We start from the raw sequence: 11,076 nt of genomic DNA on the forward strand, positions 1-11,076 counted from the left end.
AATACAATTCTATGATGATATGTGTTTGTCACAGTAGGTCGCGTTTTCTGTCATGCATGTACATCCATGACCATTTTATGACATAATCAAGAGAGTCATACCTGTGCTGTCGTAGAAGTGTTCCATGACATTACCAAAATTATCATCACAGAAGTGTCCACATCCATGATGATAAATCGCGCGTCACAGATGTGCTTTCGTCAAGGGTGACAGACACGTGGCATCCACCGTAACGGAACGCCATTAAGCTATCGTGTCCGGTTTTGGATCTGATAACCCGTTAACAGCCCCGACCAATAGGGATTTTCCACGTGTAAAATCATCATTGTCTGGAGGAAACACGTGTCAGCTCACCGTTGGGACAGATGTCATCCACTCCTTGGACCCAAGGTGCCTATGATACATCGACACGTGGCACGGCCCAACAGAGGCCCATTCCTATGAAAAGGCCAGCCCGTTTGACTTGTTCAAAAGGTGGCGGGCCATCCCATGGAAAGCCTGTTAACGGCATGTTTGCATATAGCCCATTTACAGCCCGCGAACCCAGGGCCCGTTACGATCTCTCCGAATTAGGCCCAGTAGCGTCATCTGGGCTGTCCAATATGATTCCATCCCATTTTAACTTCCGGCCCATGTATGGCCCATGACTTCTTTCGGCCCATATGAGGCCCTTTATAACTCTTGGCCCATTAACAGCCCGTGGTGAAACTGGCCCATAATGAACAGTGTATCATTTTATACTCATTAAGGGCCCATTATTCCATTGGGCCGTTTCCAGCCCAAGTTATCTTTCGGCCTTCTCAGGGCCCATTTATTCTTGGTCTCATTTCTAGCATTTGGTTACTTACGGCCCGTTACTATGATTTTCTGTTTGTGGGCCAAATTCAGCCCGTCATTACAGTTGGCCCGTTTGTGGCTCATTAATACACTAAACCGTTTTCATGTAAAAAAACGTTGGGCTGTTTTCATATAGTTATCAAATACGGCCTATTAACGACCCATTATGGTCCACGAATAGTATGGCCCATGATTGGCGAAATGATGATACGCCCCGTAGAAGGCCTATGGATCCTACGGCCCATAAAAGGCCCATGGATCGTACGGCCGGTAGAAGGCCCATGGATGGTATGACCCTTAGAAGGCCCATGGAAGCTACGGCCCATAGAAGGCCAATGGATCCTACGACCCGTAGAAGGCCCATGGATCATACGGCCCGCAGGAGGCCCATGGTTACAACAGTCTGTGTGTTGCCATGATTATTTTGGCCTAGTTACCAAATTTAAGCTATTGTAGCCACTAGAAAAACACAGAAAAGAACTGCAGTGACTACAAGCAAACAACTAAACAAGACAATAAGGTAATAAATAAGCAAGCAATTAATGCTAGCCTATTACTGCTATTACACATATTACATCCACTGGGCATCAAAGTTTGCCACCAGTGCAAATATAGGGAACAAAGCACCATATTACATACACTGGTCATCAAAATTGGCCACCAGTGCAAATAAACGCAACAGCAAAACAAGAGCATAACTGAAATAACTTCATAAGAGCTCAAGAAACGTTATCCTGGGTATCCACCATGCTGGCAATAAGCTTAGCAAGCTTATTAGCTTTGTCCTATTTGGCGCTAAAATCCTCCAACGCTTGCTGTTGCACCAGAAAGTATGCATCTGAATGCTCCAGGGACTTATACAGTCCTTCTACTTCTTGTCGTAGCATAGCTGATCGATGTCTTTCAGCTTGTAGTTGAGACTCTAGAAACCGAACTAATTTAGACAATGAGTTTTAATAGCTTGTGTAAGCGGTAGTGGCCAATAACTCGAACACTAAACCAAAGATAGGACTTTGGGGTTGTCTCACTGTCTTCAAGATAGTCTTCCTTAGCTATTTTATCAGCTTTGTTGGAGACCAACAAGGATGTGTCACTATCTTGAACCTTATCTGCATTACTTCCTTTACCATTTCTTAATAAGGCACTCTTCCCCAATATTCTGTCAGCATTTTAAAAGAAGAAACAAGCAGACACATAAAAGGTTTAGCATGTACTAGTATATGAAACTCATTTCGGTGAACCAGTTCATTAGTAAGGTGGACAGGATTAAACAACCAAGTCTTCTATTGCCAAGTACTAGTACATAATAAAAGCATCAAACAAACATATATCTATGTCCTATGGTCACTACATTGTCTTGCCAAATCAAAATAGAGACATGATTCAAATCATATCATTTCAAGACAAAGCAGCAGTGAAAGAATACAAAGCGTGGGAAACTACACGGTACAACAAGATTTCAGATGGGTACCACGGGTCTACATGTACAACAACACTATTGGCTCTATTGTGATGCTAGTAATGTGCATGATATGAGAAGTCAACTGTATACACAATTGAAATTGAAATTAATAGAGCTATTGATAAGAGCAAACCTGTTAAAGAAACATGCGTGAACATACCTGTTGTGCCATTGGAGTTTTGATTGGATCCTTCAATTTAAAAATAAGTTTGTATGAGTAAATACAGTGATACAAGAGCAAAGCAGTATGCACGGTGGCAATCATAGTTAAAAAAGGCGCGCCTAAGCGAGCACTTAAGCGCGCCTAGGCTCTAGGTGTTGGCAAAACGCATTGCGCATAACTATGCTTAATCTGTGCATAACTGCGCATAGCCATGCGCTTTGGTCAGTAAAGTGCAAGGCGGTGGCAAAATGGACAATTAACGCCTAGCGCTTTTTTGAACTATGGTAGCAATGGAATCTTAAATTAGAACAGTTGTTTTTCAGGTTTAGGCACTTGTTCTACATGAATAGAGTACAGTAAGACGCAAGAATATAGTACTTAAAAATAGAAAATGAGCTCATAGACCTTACCACATTCTTGGTTCAGGACCAGTACAGAACAAGGTGTTCCCAGTCATCATCCAGAAAATGTGTCTTAGGAGAACGTAAGGGAATTTGATGAGTTTCTTTGCCGGTGAAGTACGTTTTCTTCATGTAATTCCGATACTGCCACCAAGCATTCTTGAAGATAGCAGAGGTATTATCACAGGTTACCTCATCCTGAGTTTCCAAATCGGTCCTTCTCTATAGAGAAAAATGGGAAAATTTGCTATATTATGACCATCATGGAGGTAGGATGTATGGGACAAAGCAAAGTAATTGGCATGAATAACATTACTGACACATAACTCCTGGACAAACACCTGCAACTGGCATTTTCCTTCATCTTCAGTATAATATTTCCAAGATGGGAAGATACGCACATACGATTTAACAACATCAAATGCGATAGATGCTAAACTATGACTAGCCGGTTGTGCTTCCTCCACAGGAATAGGCGTACTAACTGGTGCAGTTGGGATTCGCCGTGGTAGTACTGGCCCTTTGGGCACTGGAGCTGCCTTACTAACTGCTCTTGTTTGGGAGCTCTATGGTGGAGATGGCGTTGTGTCAACAGGAACTGGGTTACTATCTATTGGGGTTGGGGTTAGATTGCGTGAAGCTGGTTCTCTATCCATTGCAATAGGGGTACAATCTACGAGAGTTTGGGTTATGTGTGGTAGGGCTGGCTCTCGTGCATGTACAACCAGGCTGCTATCTCCGCCAAGAGGTAGCATTGTTTTATTTGAAGACCGTGTTTTTCATCTGCTAGATACTGGCATCACCTGCTCCAATTCAAATGGCTGATAAACAGGAAATATAGTTGAATGTACAGAAATTGTATGAGAGACAGATGCAATATATAGTGTGGAAAAAAGAGGGCATGAAATAGTTGACATGTATATTGTTTAACTAAAATAGATAGCATGACATAATTTCACATATATGATGTCTATCTAAACTGGATAGCATAGCATAACATAATTCAAAGATATGATGAATAACTAAACATGATCGCATGACATAATTCACATACATGTTATCTAAGTAATCAGGATCGCATGTTTTAATTCACATATGTGATTTATATGCTAAGCAGAGGGCATTCGATATGATGTCTGAACTAAGAACATGGTGTTGCATATTGTGTATATGATGTCTAAACTATGCAATGCAAGACACCGTACGCATGATATGAGCAGTATAACTGTGCCAAGTTAGAGTATACACCTCGGTAGGGGAATAGGACCGGTCATCTGTCTCTGAATCTATCTCTAAGGAGCTATCGGGACCCAACAAGAGATCTGCTTCGACAGGTAGCACTGTCCGCTCTGAAGGCCTTGTTTTCACTCTAGATTTTTCCATCTCCCACCCAAATGGCTGATTCACAGGAAGAGTAGTTTAATGTACAAACATTGTTGATAAATGGAGATGTAATGAAGAAAAGGATGGGCAAGATATCATTCAAATATATGATGCCTAGTTAAACATGATGGCATTGCACATTTCACATATATTATGGTTGGCTAAAAGACATGAGACTGCATAATTCCCATATATGACATAGAAACTAAACAGGTGGCATTACAGAACATGTCTAAACTAAGCAGATGACATATATGATGTCAAAAGTAGGCACTTCAAGGCAACATATGCATGATATGACTAACATCATCATGCCAAGGTAGAGCGAACACCTTGGGGGTAAATAGGAGTGGTCAGCGGCGTTTGAATCCGCCTCAGAACAGATATATTCCTCTGGATTACAATATGGAGAGGGGTGGGGAGGGTTTGCCATTGAACCCACCATTGTGATGCCCCGAGACCGACGCTCCAGAAGACTTCCAGCTACTCCGAGTTTCGTCGTGTGATTTGTTTTGTTTGTTGCATTCTTCTTAGCTTCATTTGCATTGCATCATGTCATCATGCCATCATGCCATTTAATTTTTAAAACTCAACTAAATAAATTGCATAGACCTTTTGACCTATTTAAATCGAGGGATATTCACATGGTGATTTCTCTTTATAACATACCCTCCCGATATTTAGGGAGATATTATAAATTATTCCATTTATTTGGAATTACCCATAACCCACTTGCAAAATAAATCCCATGCCTTTTCTGCTCCGAGTTGACCTCAAACATTGTCCAATAAATTATTTCGTCATTTTCCGGAGCTCCACCAAAAATCCGAACATTTTTGGACCTTCCCAAACCCTCACTTCCTATTCAAATCATTTGAATTTAATTCAAATGAATTTGAATTTAAATCTTTCAATCGTGGACTTTCTATTTTTCTTGGAACGAGCATATTTTTGCGAGTCCGGGAAAATTACCCTCATGCCCTAATTCTTGTCCACTCATTTCTTTTCTCTCCCTTTCTTTCTTTGCTTTTCTGTTTTTGGAAGAGTGTTGAAGAGAGAGGGAGAAGAGAGCCCAGCAGTCAGGCCCCTGGCCATTCTCCTCCCCACCAGGCCGGCCCAGTCTCCCTAGGCCCAGCCCACCTAAACCGCTGCTCTAACCCTAGCCGCACCCATCGCTCGAACCCCCCTCCTCTCGATCCCTTTTTCCCCATCGTCCTCCTCCTGCGCTGCGGCACGCAGAGAGGAGCAGATCCCCGCGTCGTCCTCTCGATCTCTCCCTCTCGCTTCCAGGAGCGCCGCCGCCCTCAACCCTCCTCGCCGTCATCCATGGCCACGCCTGCGCCTCCTGCGCCCGACCCCCTCACTCCACCAGGCCGGCGACCCCTCCACCTGCCTTGCCGCCTTCCCCGATGCCATCTCATGCTCGCTCGCATCGCTCCAGGGAGAGGTGCTCCCCGTGCCTTCGCCTCCCCTTCTCCTGCTCCTCCGTGATGCCCTGCTGCCGGCCAACTATGGTGCCCCCTGCCTCATGTCTCCCTCCTCGTGCCAGGGAGAGGAGCTCCCTCTTCCTCGCCGTCCTTCGGCTCATCATCGCTCCGGACCTGCTCCTTCCCCACGCCGGCCTCTCCTTCCTTGTGTCGCACCACTAGGCAGCCACCGTGCCAGGACCTCCTCGCCCACCTCCTCGTCTACCCGGCGCCATCACCTTGTCAGCTCCGTCCTTAGGGGAGGAGCCCCCTCGATCCGTCCCCTTCGGCCGCGACTCCGGCGAGCGCTGTTGACGTCAAGACCGTGGCCGCAACAACATGGATACGCCAAGTTCTGCTTCGAACGTGTACGACTACACCCGGTGATGTGACAAGTACCCCGACAACGTGTACATCTACACCGCCAAGACCGGACCGACAAGTACCTCGTCGTCGTGTGTACCACTACCGTCGCCCCGAAGATGTTGGATTCGTCAAGTACCTCTCCGAGACGAACGTGAACGACTACTTCCCCTACGACCCGTGAACAACTACTTCCTCTACATCGTACCGAACCCGAACCGCTCCGAAAACGCACGCTTCAAAGGTATAATCCCGAGACGACGATCAACCGTGGACCGAATGAATGTGTGTTGTATGTGATGCTCATGTTTGCACCATGACCGTTTGTCTTTGCACGTTCCTCGTTTGCCATGCCGCCGTCCCGTGGGAACACGGAATCCGGGATCACCCCACCATCTTGCATGACTCGCTCACGTCACACTTCCTGTTGCGCCGGTACCTCCTCGAGTTATCGGATCATCGAAATGTTGTCATGGCACCATTTTCGTTTCGCCGCCGTGGCACCGTTTTCCTTCCGGCATGGTGACAAATGCCTCGTTTCAACATGCTCATGTCAACTTTTTCATAAAAATTGCATAAACTTGCATATGCCATCCGCATCATGATAACAACATTGAAAATGGTTTAAAATTGTGTTTGCATTAAACTACTAAATGACATGGGGTCTTTCCGGAATTGTTGTTTGTTGTCCCGGCCTCATTTAAACTTGCCTAAATATTTAGTTTATTTATGCTTCACCTCTGGCCATGCTTAACAACATTTAATATTGTTTGGTAACCTAACCGAGAGAGAACTAAATAATTGATGTGGTGTTCCATCAATATGCAACTCATTGCATATTGAGCTCCATTTAACTTGTAGTATTGTTTGTTGCACTTTGCCATGCCATGCCTCATTAAACTGGACATGCATCATCCTTGGTTGTGCATCATGCCATGCTTATGTGATGGTTGTTTACCATATTGTTTGCTTCTTTCCGGTTTGCTTCTCTCGTTAGCTTCGGTTTTGTTCCGGAGTTGTGAGGATTTGTTCGACTACGTCCGTTCGTCTTCTTCATGGACTCGTTCTTCTTCCTTGCGGAATCTCAGGCAAGATGACCTTTACCCTCAATATCACTTCTATCTTTGCTTGCTAGTTGCTTCGTTCTATCGCTATGATGCGCTGCCTATCCCTTGTTTACCATGTCTCCCATATTGCCATGTCAGCCTCTAACCTTTTCACCCTTCCTAGCAAACCGTTGCTTGGCCATGTTACCGCTTTGCTCAGCCCTCTTATAGAGTTGCTAGTTGCAGGTGAAGTTGAAGATTGCTCCATGATGGACAGGATTATGATTGGGATATCACAATATCTTTTATATTATTAATGCATCTATATACTTGGTAAAGGGTGGAAGACTCGGCCTTCTGCCTGGTGTTTTGTTCCACTCTTGCCGCCCTAGTTTCCGTCATACTGGTGTTATGTTCCTGGATTTTGTGTTCCTTACGCGGTTGGGTGATTTATGGGACCCCCTTGACAGTTCGCTTTGAATAAAACTCCTCCAGCAAGGCCCAACATTGGTTTTAACATTTGTCACCTAAGCCTTTTTCCCTTGGGTTCTGCAGACTCAAGGGTCATCTTTATTTACCCCCCCCCCCCGGGCCAGTGCTCCTCCGGGTGCTGGTCCAAACTGAGCGATGTCCGGCGCCCCCTGGGCAATCAGGGTCTATGCCAACCCGACGTCTAGCTCATCCGGTGTGCCCTGAGAATGAGATATGTGCAGCTCCTATCGGGATTTGTCGGCACAGCAGGAGGCTTTGCTAGTCTTGTTTTACCATTGTCGAAATGTCTTGTAAACCGGGATTCCGAGTCTGATCGGGTCTTCCTGGGAGAAGGTCTATTCCTTAGTTGATCGCGAGAGCTTATCATGGGCTAAGTTGGGACACCCCTGCAGGGTATAAACTTTCGAAAGACGTGCCTGCGGTTATAGGCAGATGGGAATTTGTTAATGTCTGGTTGTAGATAACTTGTCACCAGATACGAATTAAAACACATCAATAGCATGTGTAGCCGTGATGGTCTCTTTTCGGCGGAGTCCGGGAAGTGAACACGGTTTTGGGTTATGTTTGACGTAAGTAGGAGTTCAGGATCACTTCTTGATCATTGCTATTTCACGACCGTTCCATTTGCTTCTCTTCTCGCTCTTATTTGCGTATGTTAGCCACCATATATGCTTAGTCGCTGCTGCAGCCTCACCACTTTACCCCTTCCTTTCCCATAAGCTTAAATAGTCTTGATCTCGCGGGTTTTGAGATTGCTGAGTCCTCGTGACTCACCAGATACTATCACAACAGTTGCAGGTGCCGATGATACCAGTACAGGTGATGCAACCGAGCTCAGATGGGAGCTCAACGAAGATCTTGGTCGTTGCTATGTTTCGTTTCATGTTGATCAGTAGTGGAGCCCAGTTGGGACGATCAGGGATCTAGCAGTTGAGTTATCTTCTTTTCTTTTGGCTTCGTCCGTAGTCGGACTATCTGTGTGTACTCTGAATGATGTATGATTTATTATATGTTCATTGTGTGAAGTGGCGATTGTAAGCCAACTCTTTATCCCATTCTTATTCATTACATGGGATTGTGTGATGATGACCCTTCTTGCGACAAAACCACCATGCGGTTATGCCTCTAAGTCGTGCTTTGACACGTGGGAGATATAGCAGCATCGTGGGTGTTACAAGTTGGTAATCAGAGCCATCCCCGACTTAGGAGCCCCCTGCTTGATTGTTTGCTGGCGTTGTTGAGTCTAGATCAAAAAAATGTTTTGAGTCTTAGGATTATATATATCGGAGAGTAGGATTCTTTTTACTCCTCAGTCCTTCGTCGCTCTGGTGAGGTCTCCTGACGTAGATGTTTTGACTTTCCTCTCCTCAAATTTCACTAAATTTTTTTTAGGATCACGCGGGTATCTTGGAATCGTTCCGATGGTTTTGTGACGAGAACATTGTTCTTGGTGCCTCCTGTCTATTATGTGGCTTTGACCCGGGGAGTTGAGCTCTGAGGTGTTGTTGTCACAATTTTATCATTGCAGTTCTGGAATACCTGAGTTTTGCCGACATCGAAAATCTCTTTTATGCAGTTGTAGGTGAGATAACCTCGATAACCCAGTACTGGGGCAAGTTTGGGAGTATTGCCATAACTCGTATAACGGATGCTTTTTGAAGGTTGAGCTACACGATTTCCGAAGGTTTCTTGGTTATGTGTTGATGGATGGATACAGCTTGGATGTAGGGATTATTAGTTTTGGGTGAGATATATATTGCTTCCCCTGTATCCCCAACACTAGATTGCATAACCAGAAAGTTTCGGGAGTTTTATAGGTGGGAATTCAAGTAGCTCCTAGAATATCTTTTTGACAGATGCATGATATGAGATTGGGGTTCGACGTCTAGTGGTCCGCCTTTCCACGGTCATTTTTACAGTGGTCTCGTTGTGTCTTAAAGAACCCTTGGCTATGCTGGTTCGGGGACACTTCGTATGTCATGTGCACTGCCTTGTACATGATGGTGCTGTACACTCCAGCCCGTGTGGGCCCCACCACGAAAACTTCGGACGAAATCTCTATCATATGTTTGTTCCGGCTTATTCTGCAAGCCAAATCCTTTGTTTTGTTTTATTTGTGGTATTCGAGTTGCCTCGAAGTCAAATGTTGAATCCATACCTTCCCTAAATGTTGTTCTCATATTTCTATGGGAGTGCTAATCCTTCTTGATTATCGAGGTCGTCATGTTAATTCTTTTCCAACCGGTGCGCTTCTCTTTGAGATGATCCCATCATTCTCCCCATCCGCAAGATCAATTCTAAGTTTTCTCAACTGTGTTTGTTTCATCTGTCCCATGTTGCCTTTGTTTTCCCACCCTCCCACCCCTTTTTCTTCAAGGACTCAGATTTCTTAATCATATATCCTTTTATTTGTGGGAAGTCTCTTCATTCGATTCTTTCAATGTTCTTATCCGGTGATTCTCAAGAAGATGCTCACGAGCTTCAAGTTTATTATTCTTCGTCTCTTTTCTTCTCCAGTGGATTCAATTCAAGCTTTGTCGATCATATCTCTTTCCTCCTTTCAGATGTTTTCTCATGCTGGTGCCTCTCATAATCGTTCACCTCTCTCTCTTCATATCCGAAGTGCCGAAGATATCTCAGAAGATTTGTGTTTCCATTCTCAATCAGTTCAAGTTATTTTCGAGGTTGTTATCTCATTCAAGCCATTTAATTCTACCGGTGTAACCTCTATTTCAAGCAATCCTTCAACAGTGTTTTCCTTTTGAGTGGGCCCTAACGCACAGGTCTTTTACCAGGATCTTACCTGACTCTTCTAATTATTCCGGAGCTATTCCCAAATACATTTTGAAGTTTGATGTAAGAATGAATTCTCATCAGTCATATGTCCTTCTCCAAGATCTTTCAAATTCTTTCATTGTTGATTCAACCTTTCTATTTTTCATTCTCCCGGAGTATCTCAACAATTCATGGTGGTTCTCATCATCATTCTCAACATTTGAAGACCGAAGAAGGATTTCTCTTCAATCTTGCTCCATTCTCTTCAAGATTCGTGGTTCTAGCTTCATGCCATCCTCATAATTGTTTTCGATTGTGAGAATGCTTTTCACCCATCCAGAGCAATTCAGGAGTCTCTTCAATTTCATTCTCCGGAGCCAATCATCTCAGAATTATTCATTCTCAGCTTTCAACTCTCGTTCTTGAATTCTTCCGGTGCATCGTTCAAATATCCTCTAATCAGTTCACTATCTCTTTGTTCTCTTATATCTAAATTTTGTCAAGTATCTTCATTCATTTTCCAATTATTCCCGGTGATTTGTGCCTTTGCTACTTCCATTTTCAATTATTACGACGGTTCATTCAAGATTTCTCTTCCTTCATTATCGTATCAATTCATTCGTTCTTTTGTTGTTTCAGTCCTACCGGTGGTTGTTGAAGACCTTCCTCAAGTTGGCGCTATATCTCT

The sequence above is a fragment of the Triticum aestivum genome, chromosome 1B (assembly GCF_018294505.1).
Source record: "Triticum aestivum cultivar Chinese Spring chromosome 1B, IWGSC CS RefSeq v2.1, whole genome shotgun sequence".
Lineage (NCBI taxonomy): Eukaryota > Viridiplantae > Streptophyta > Magnoliopsida > Poales > Poaceae > Triticum > Triticum aestivum.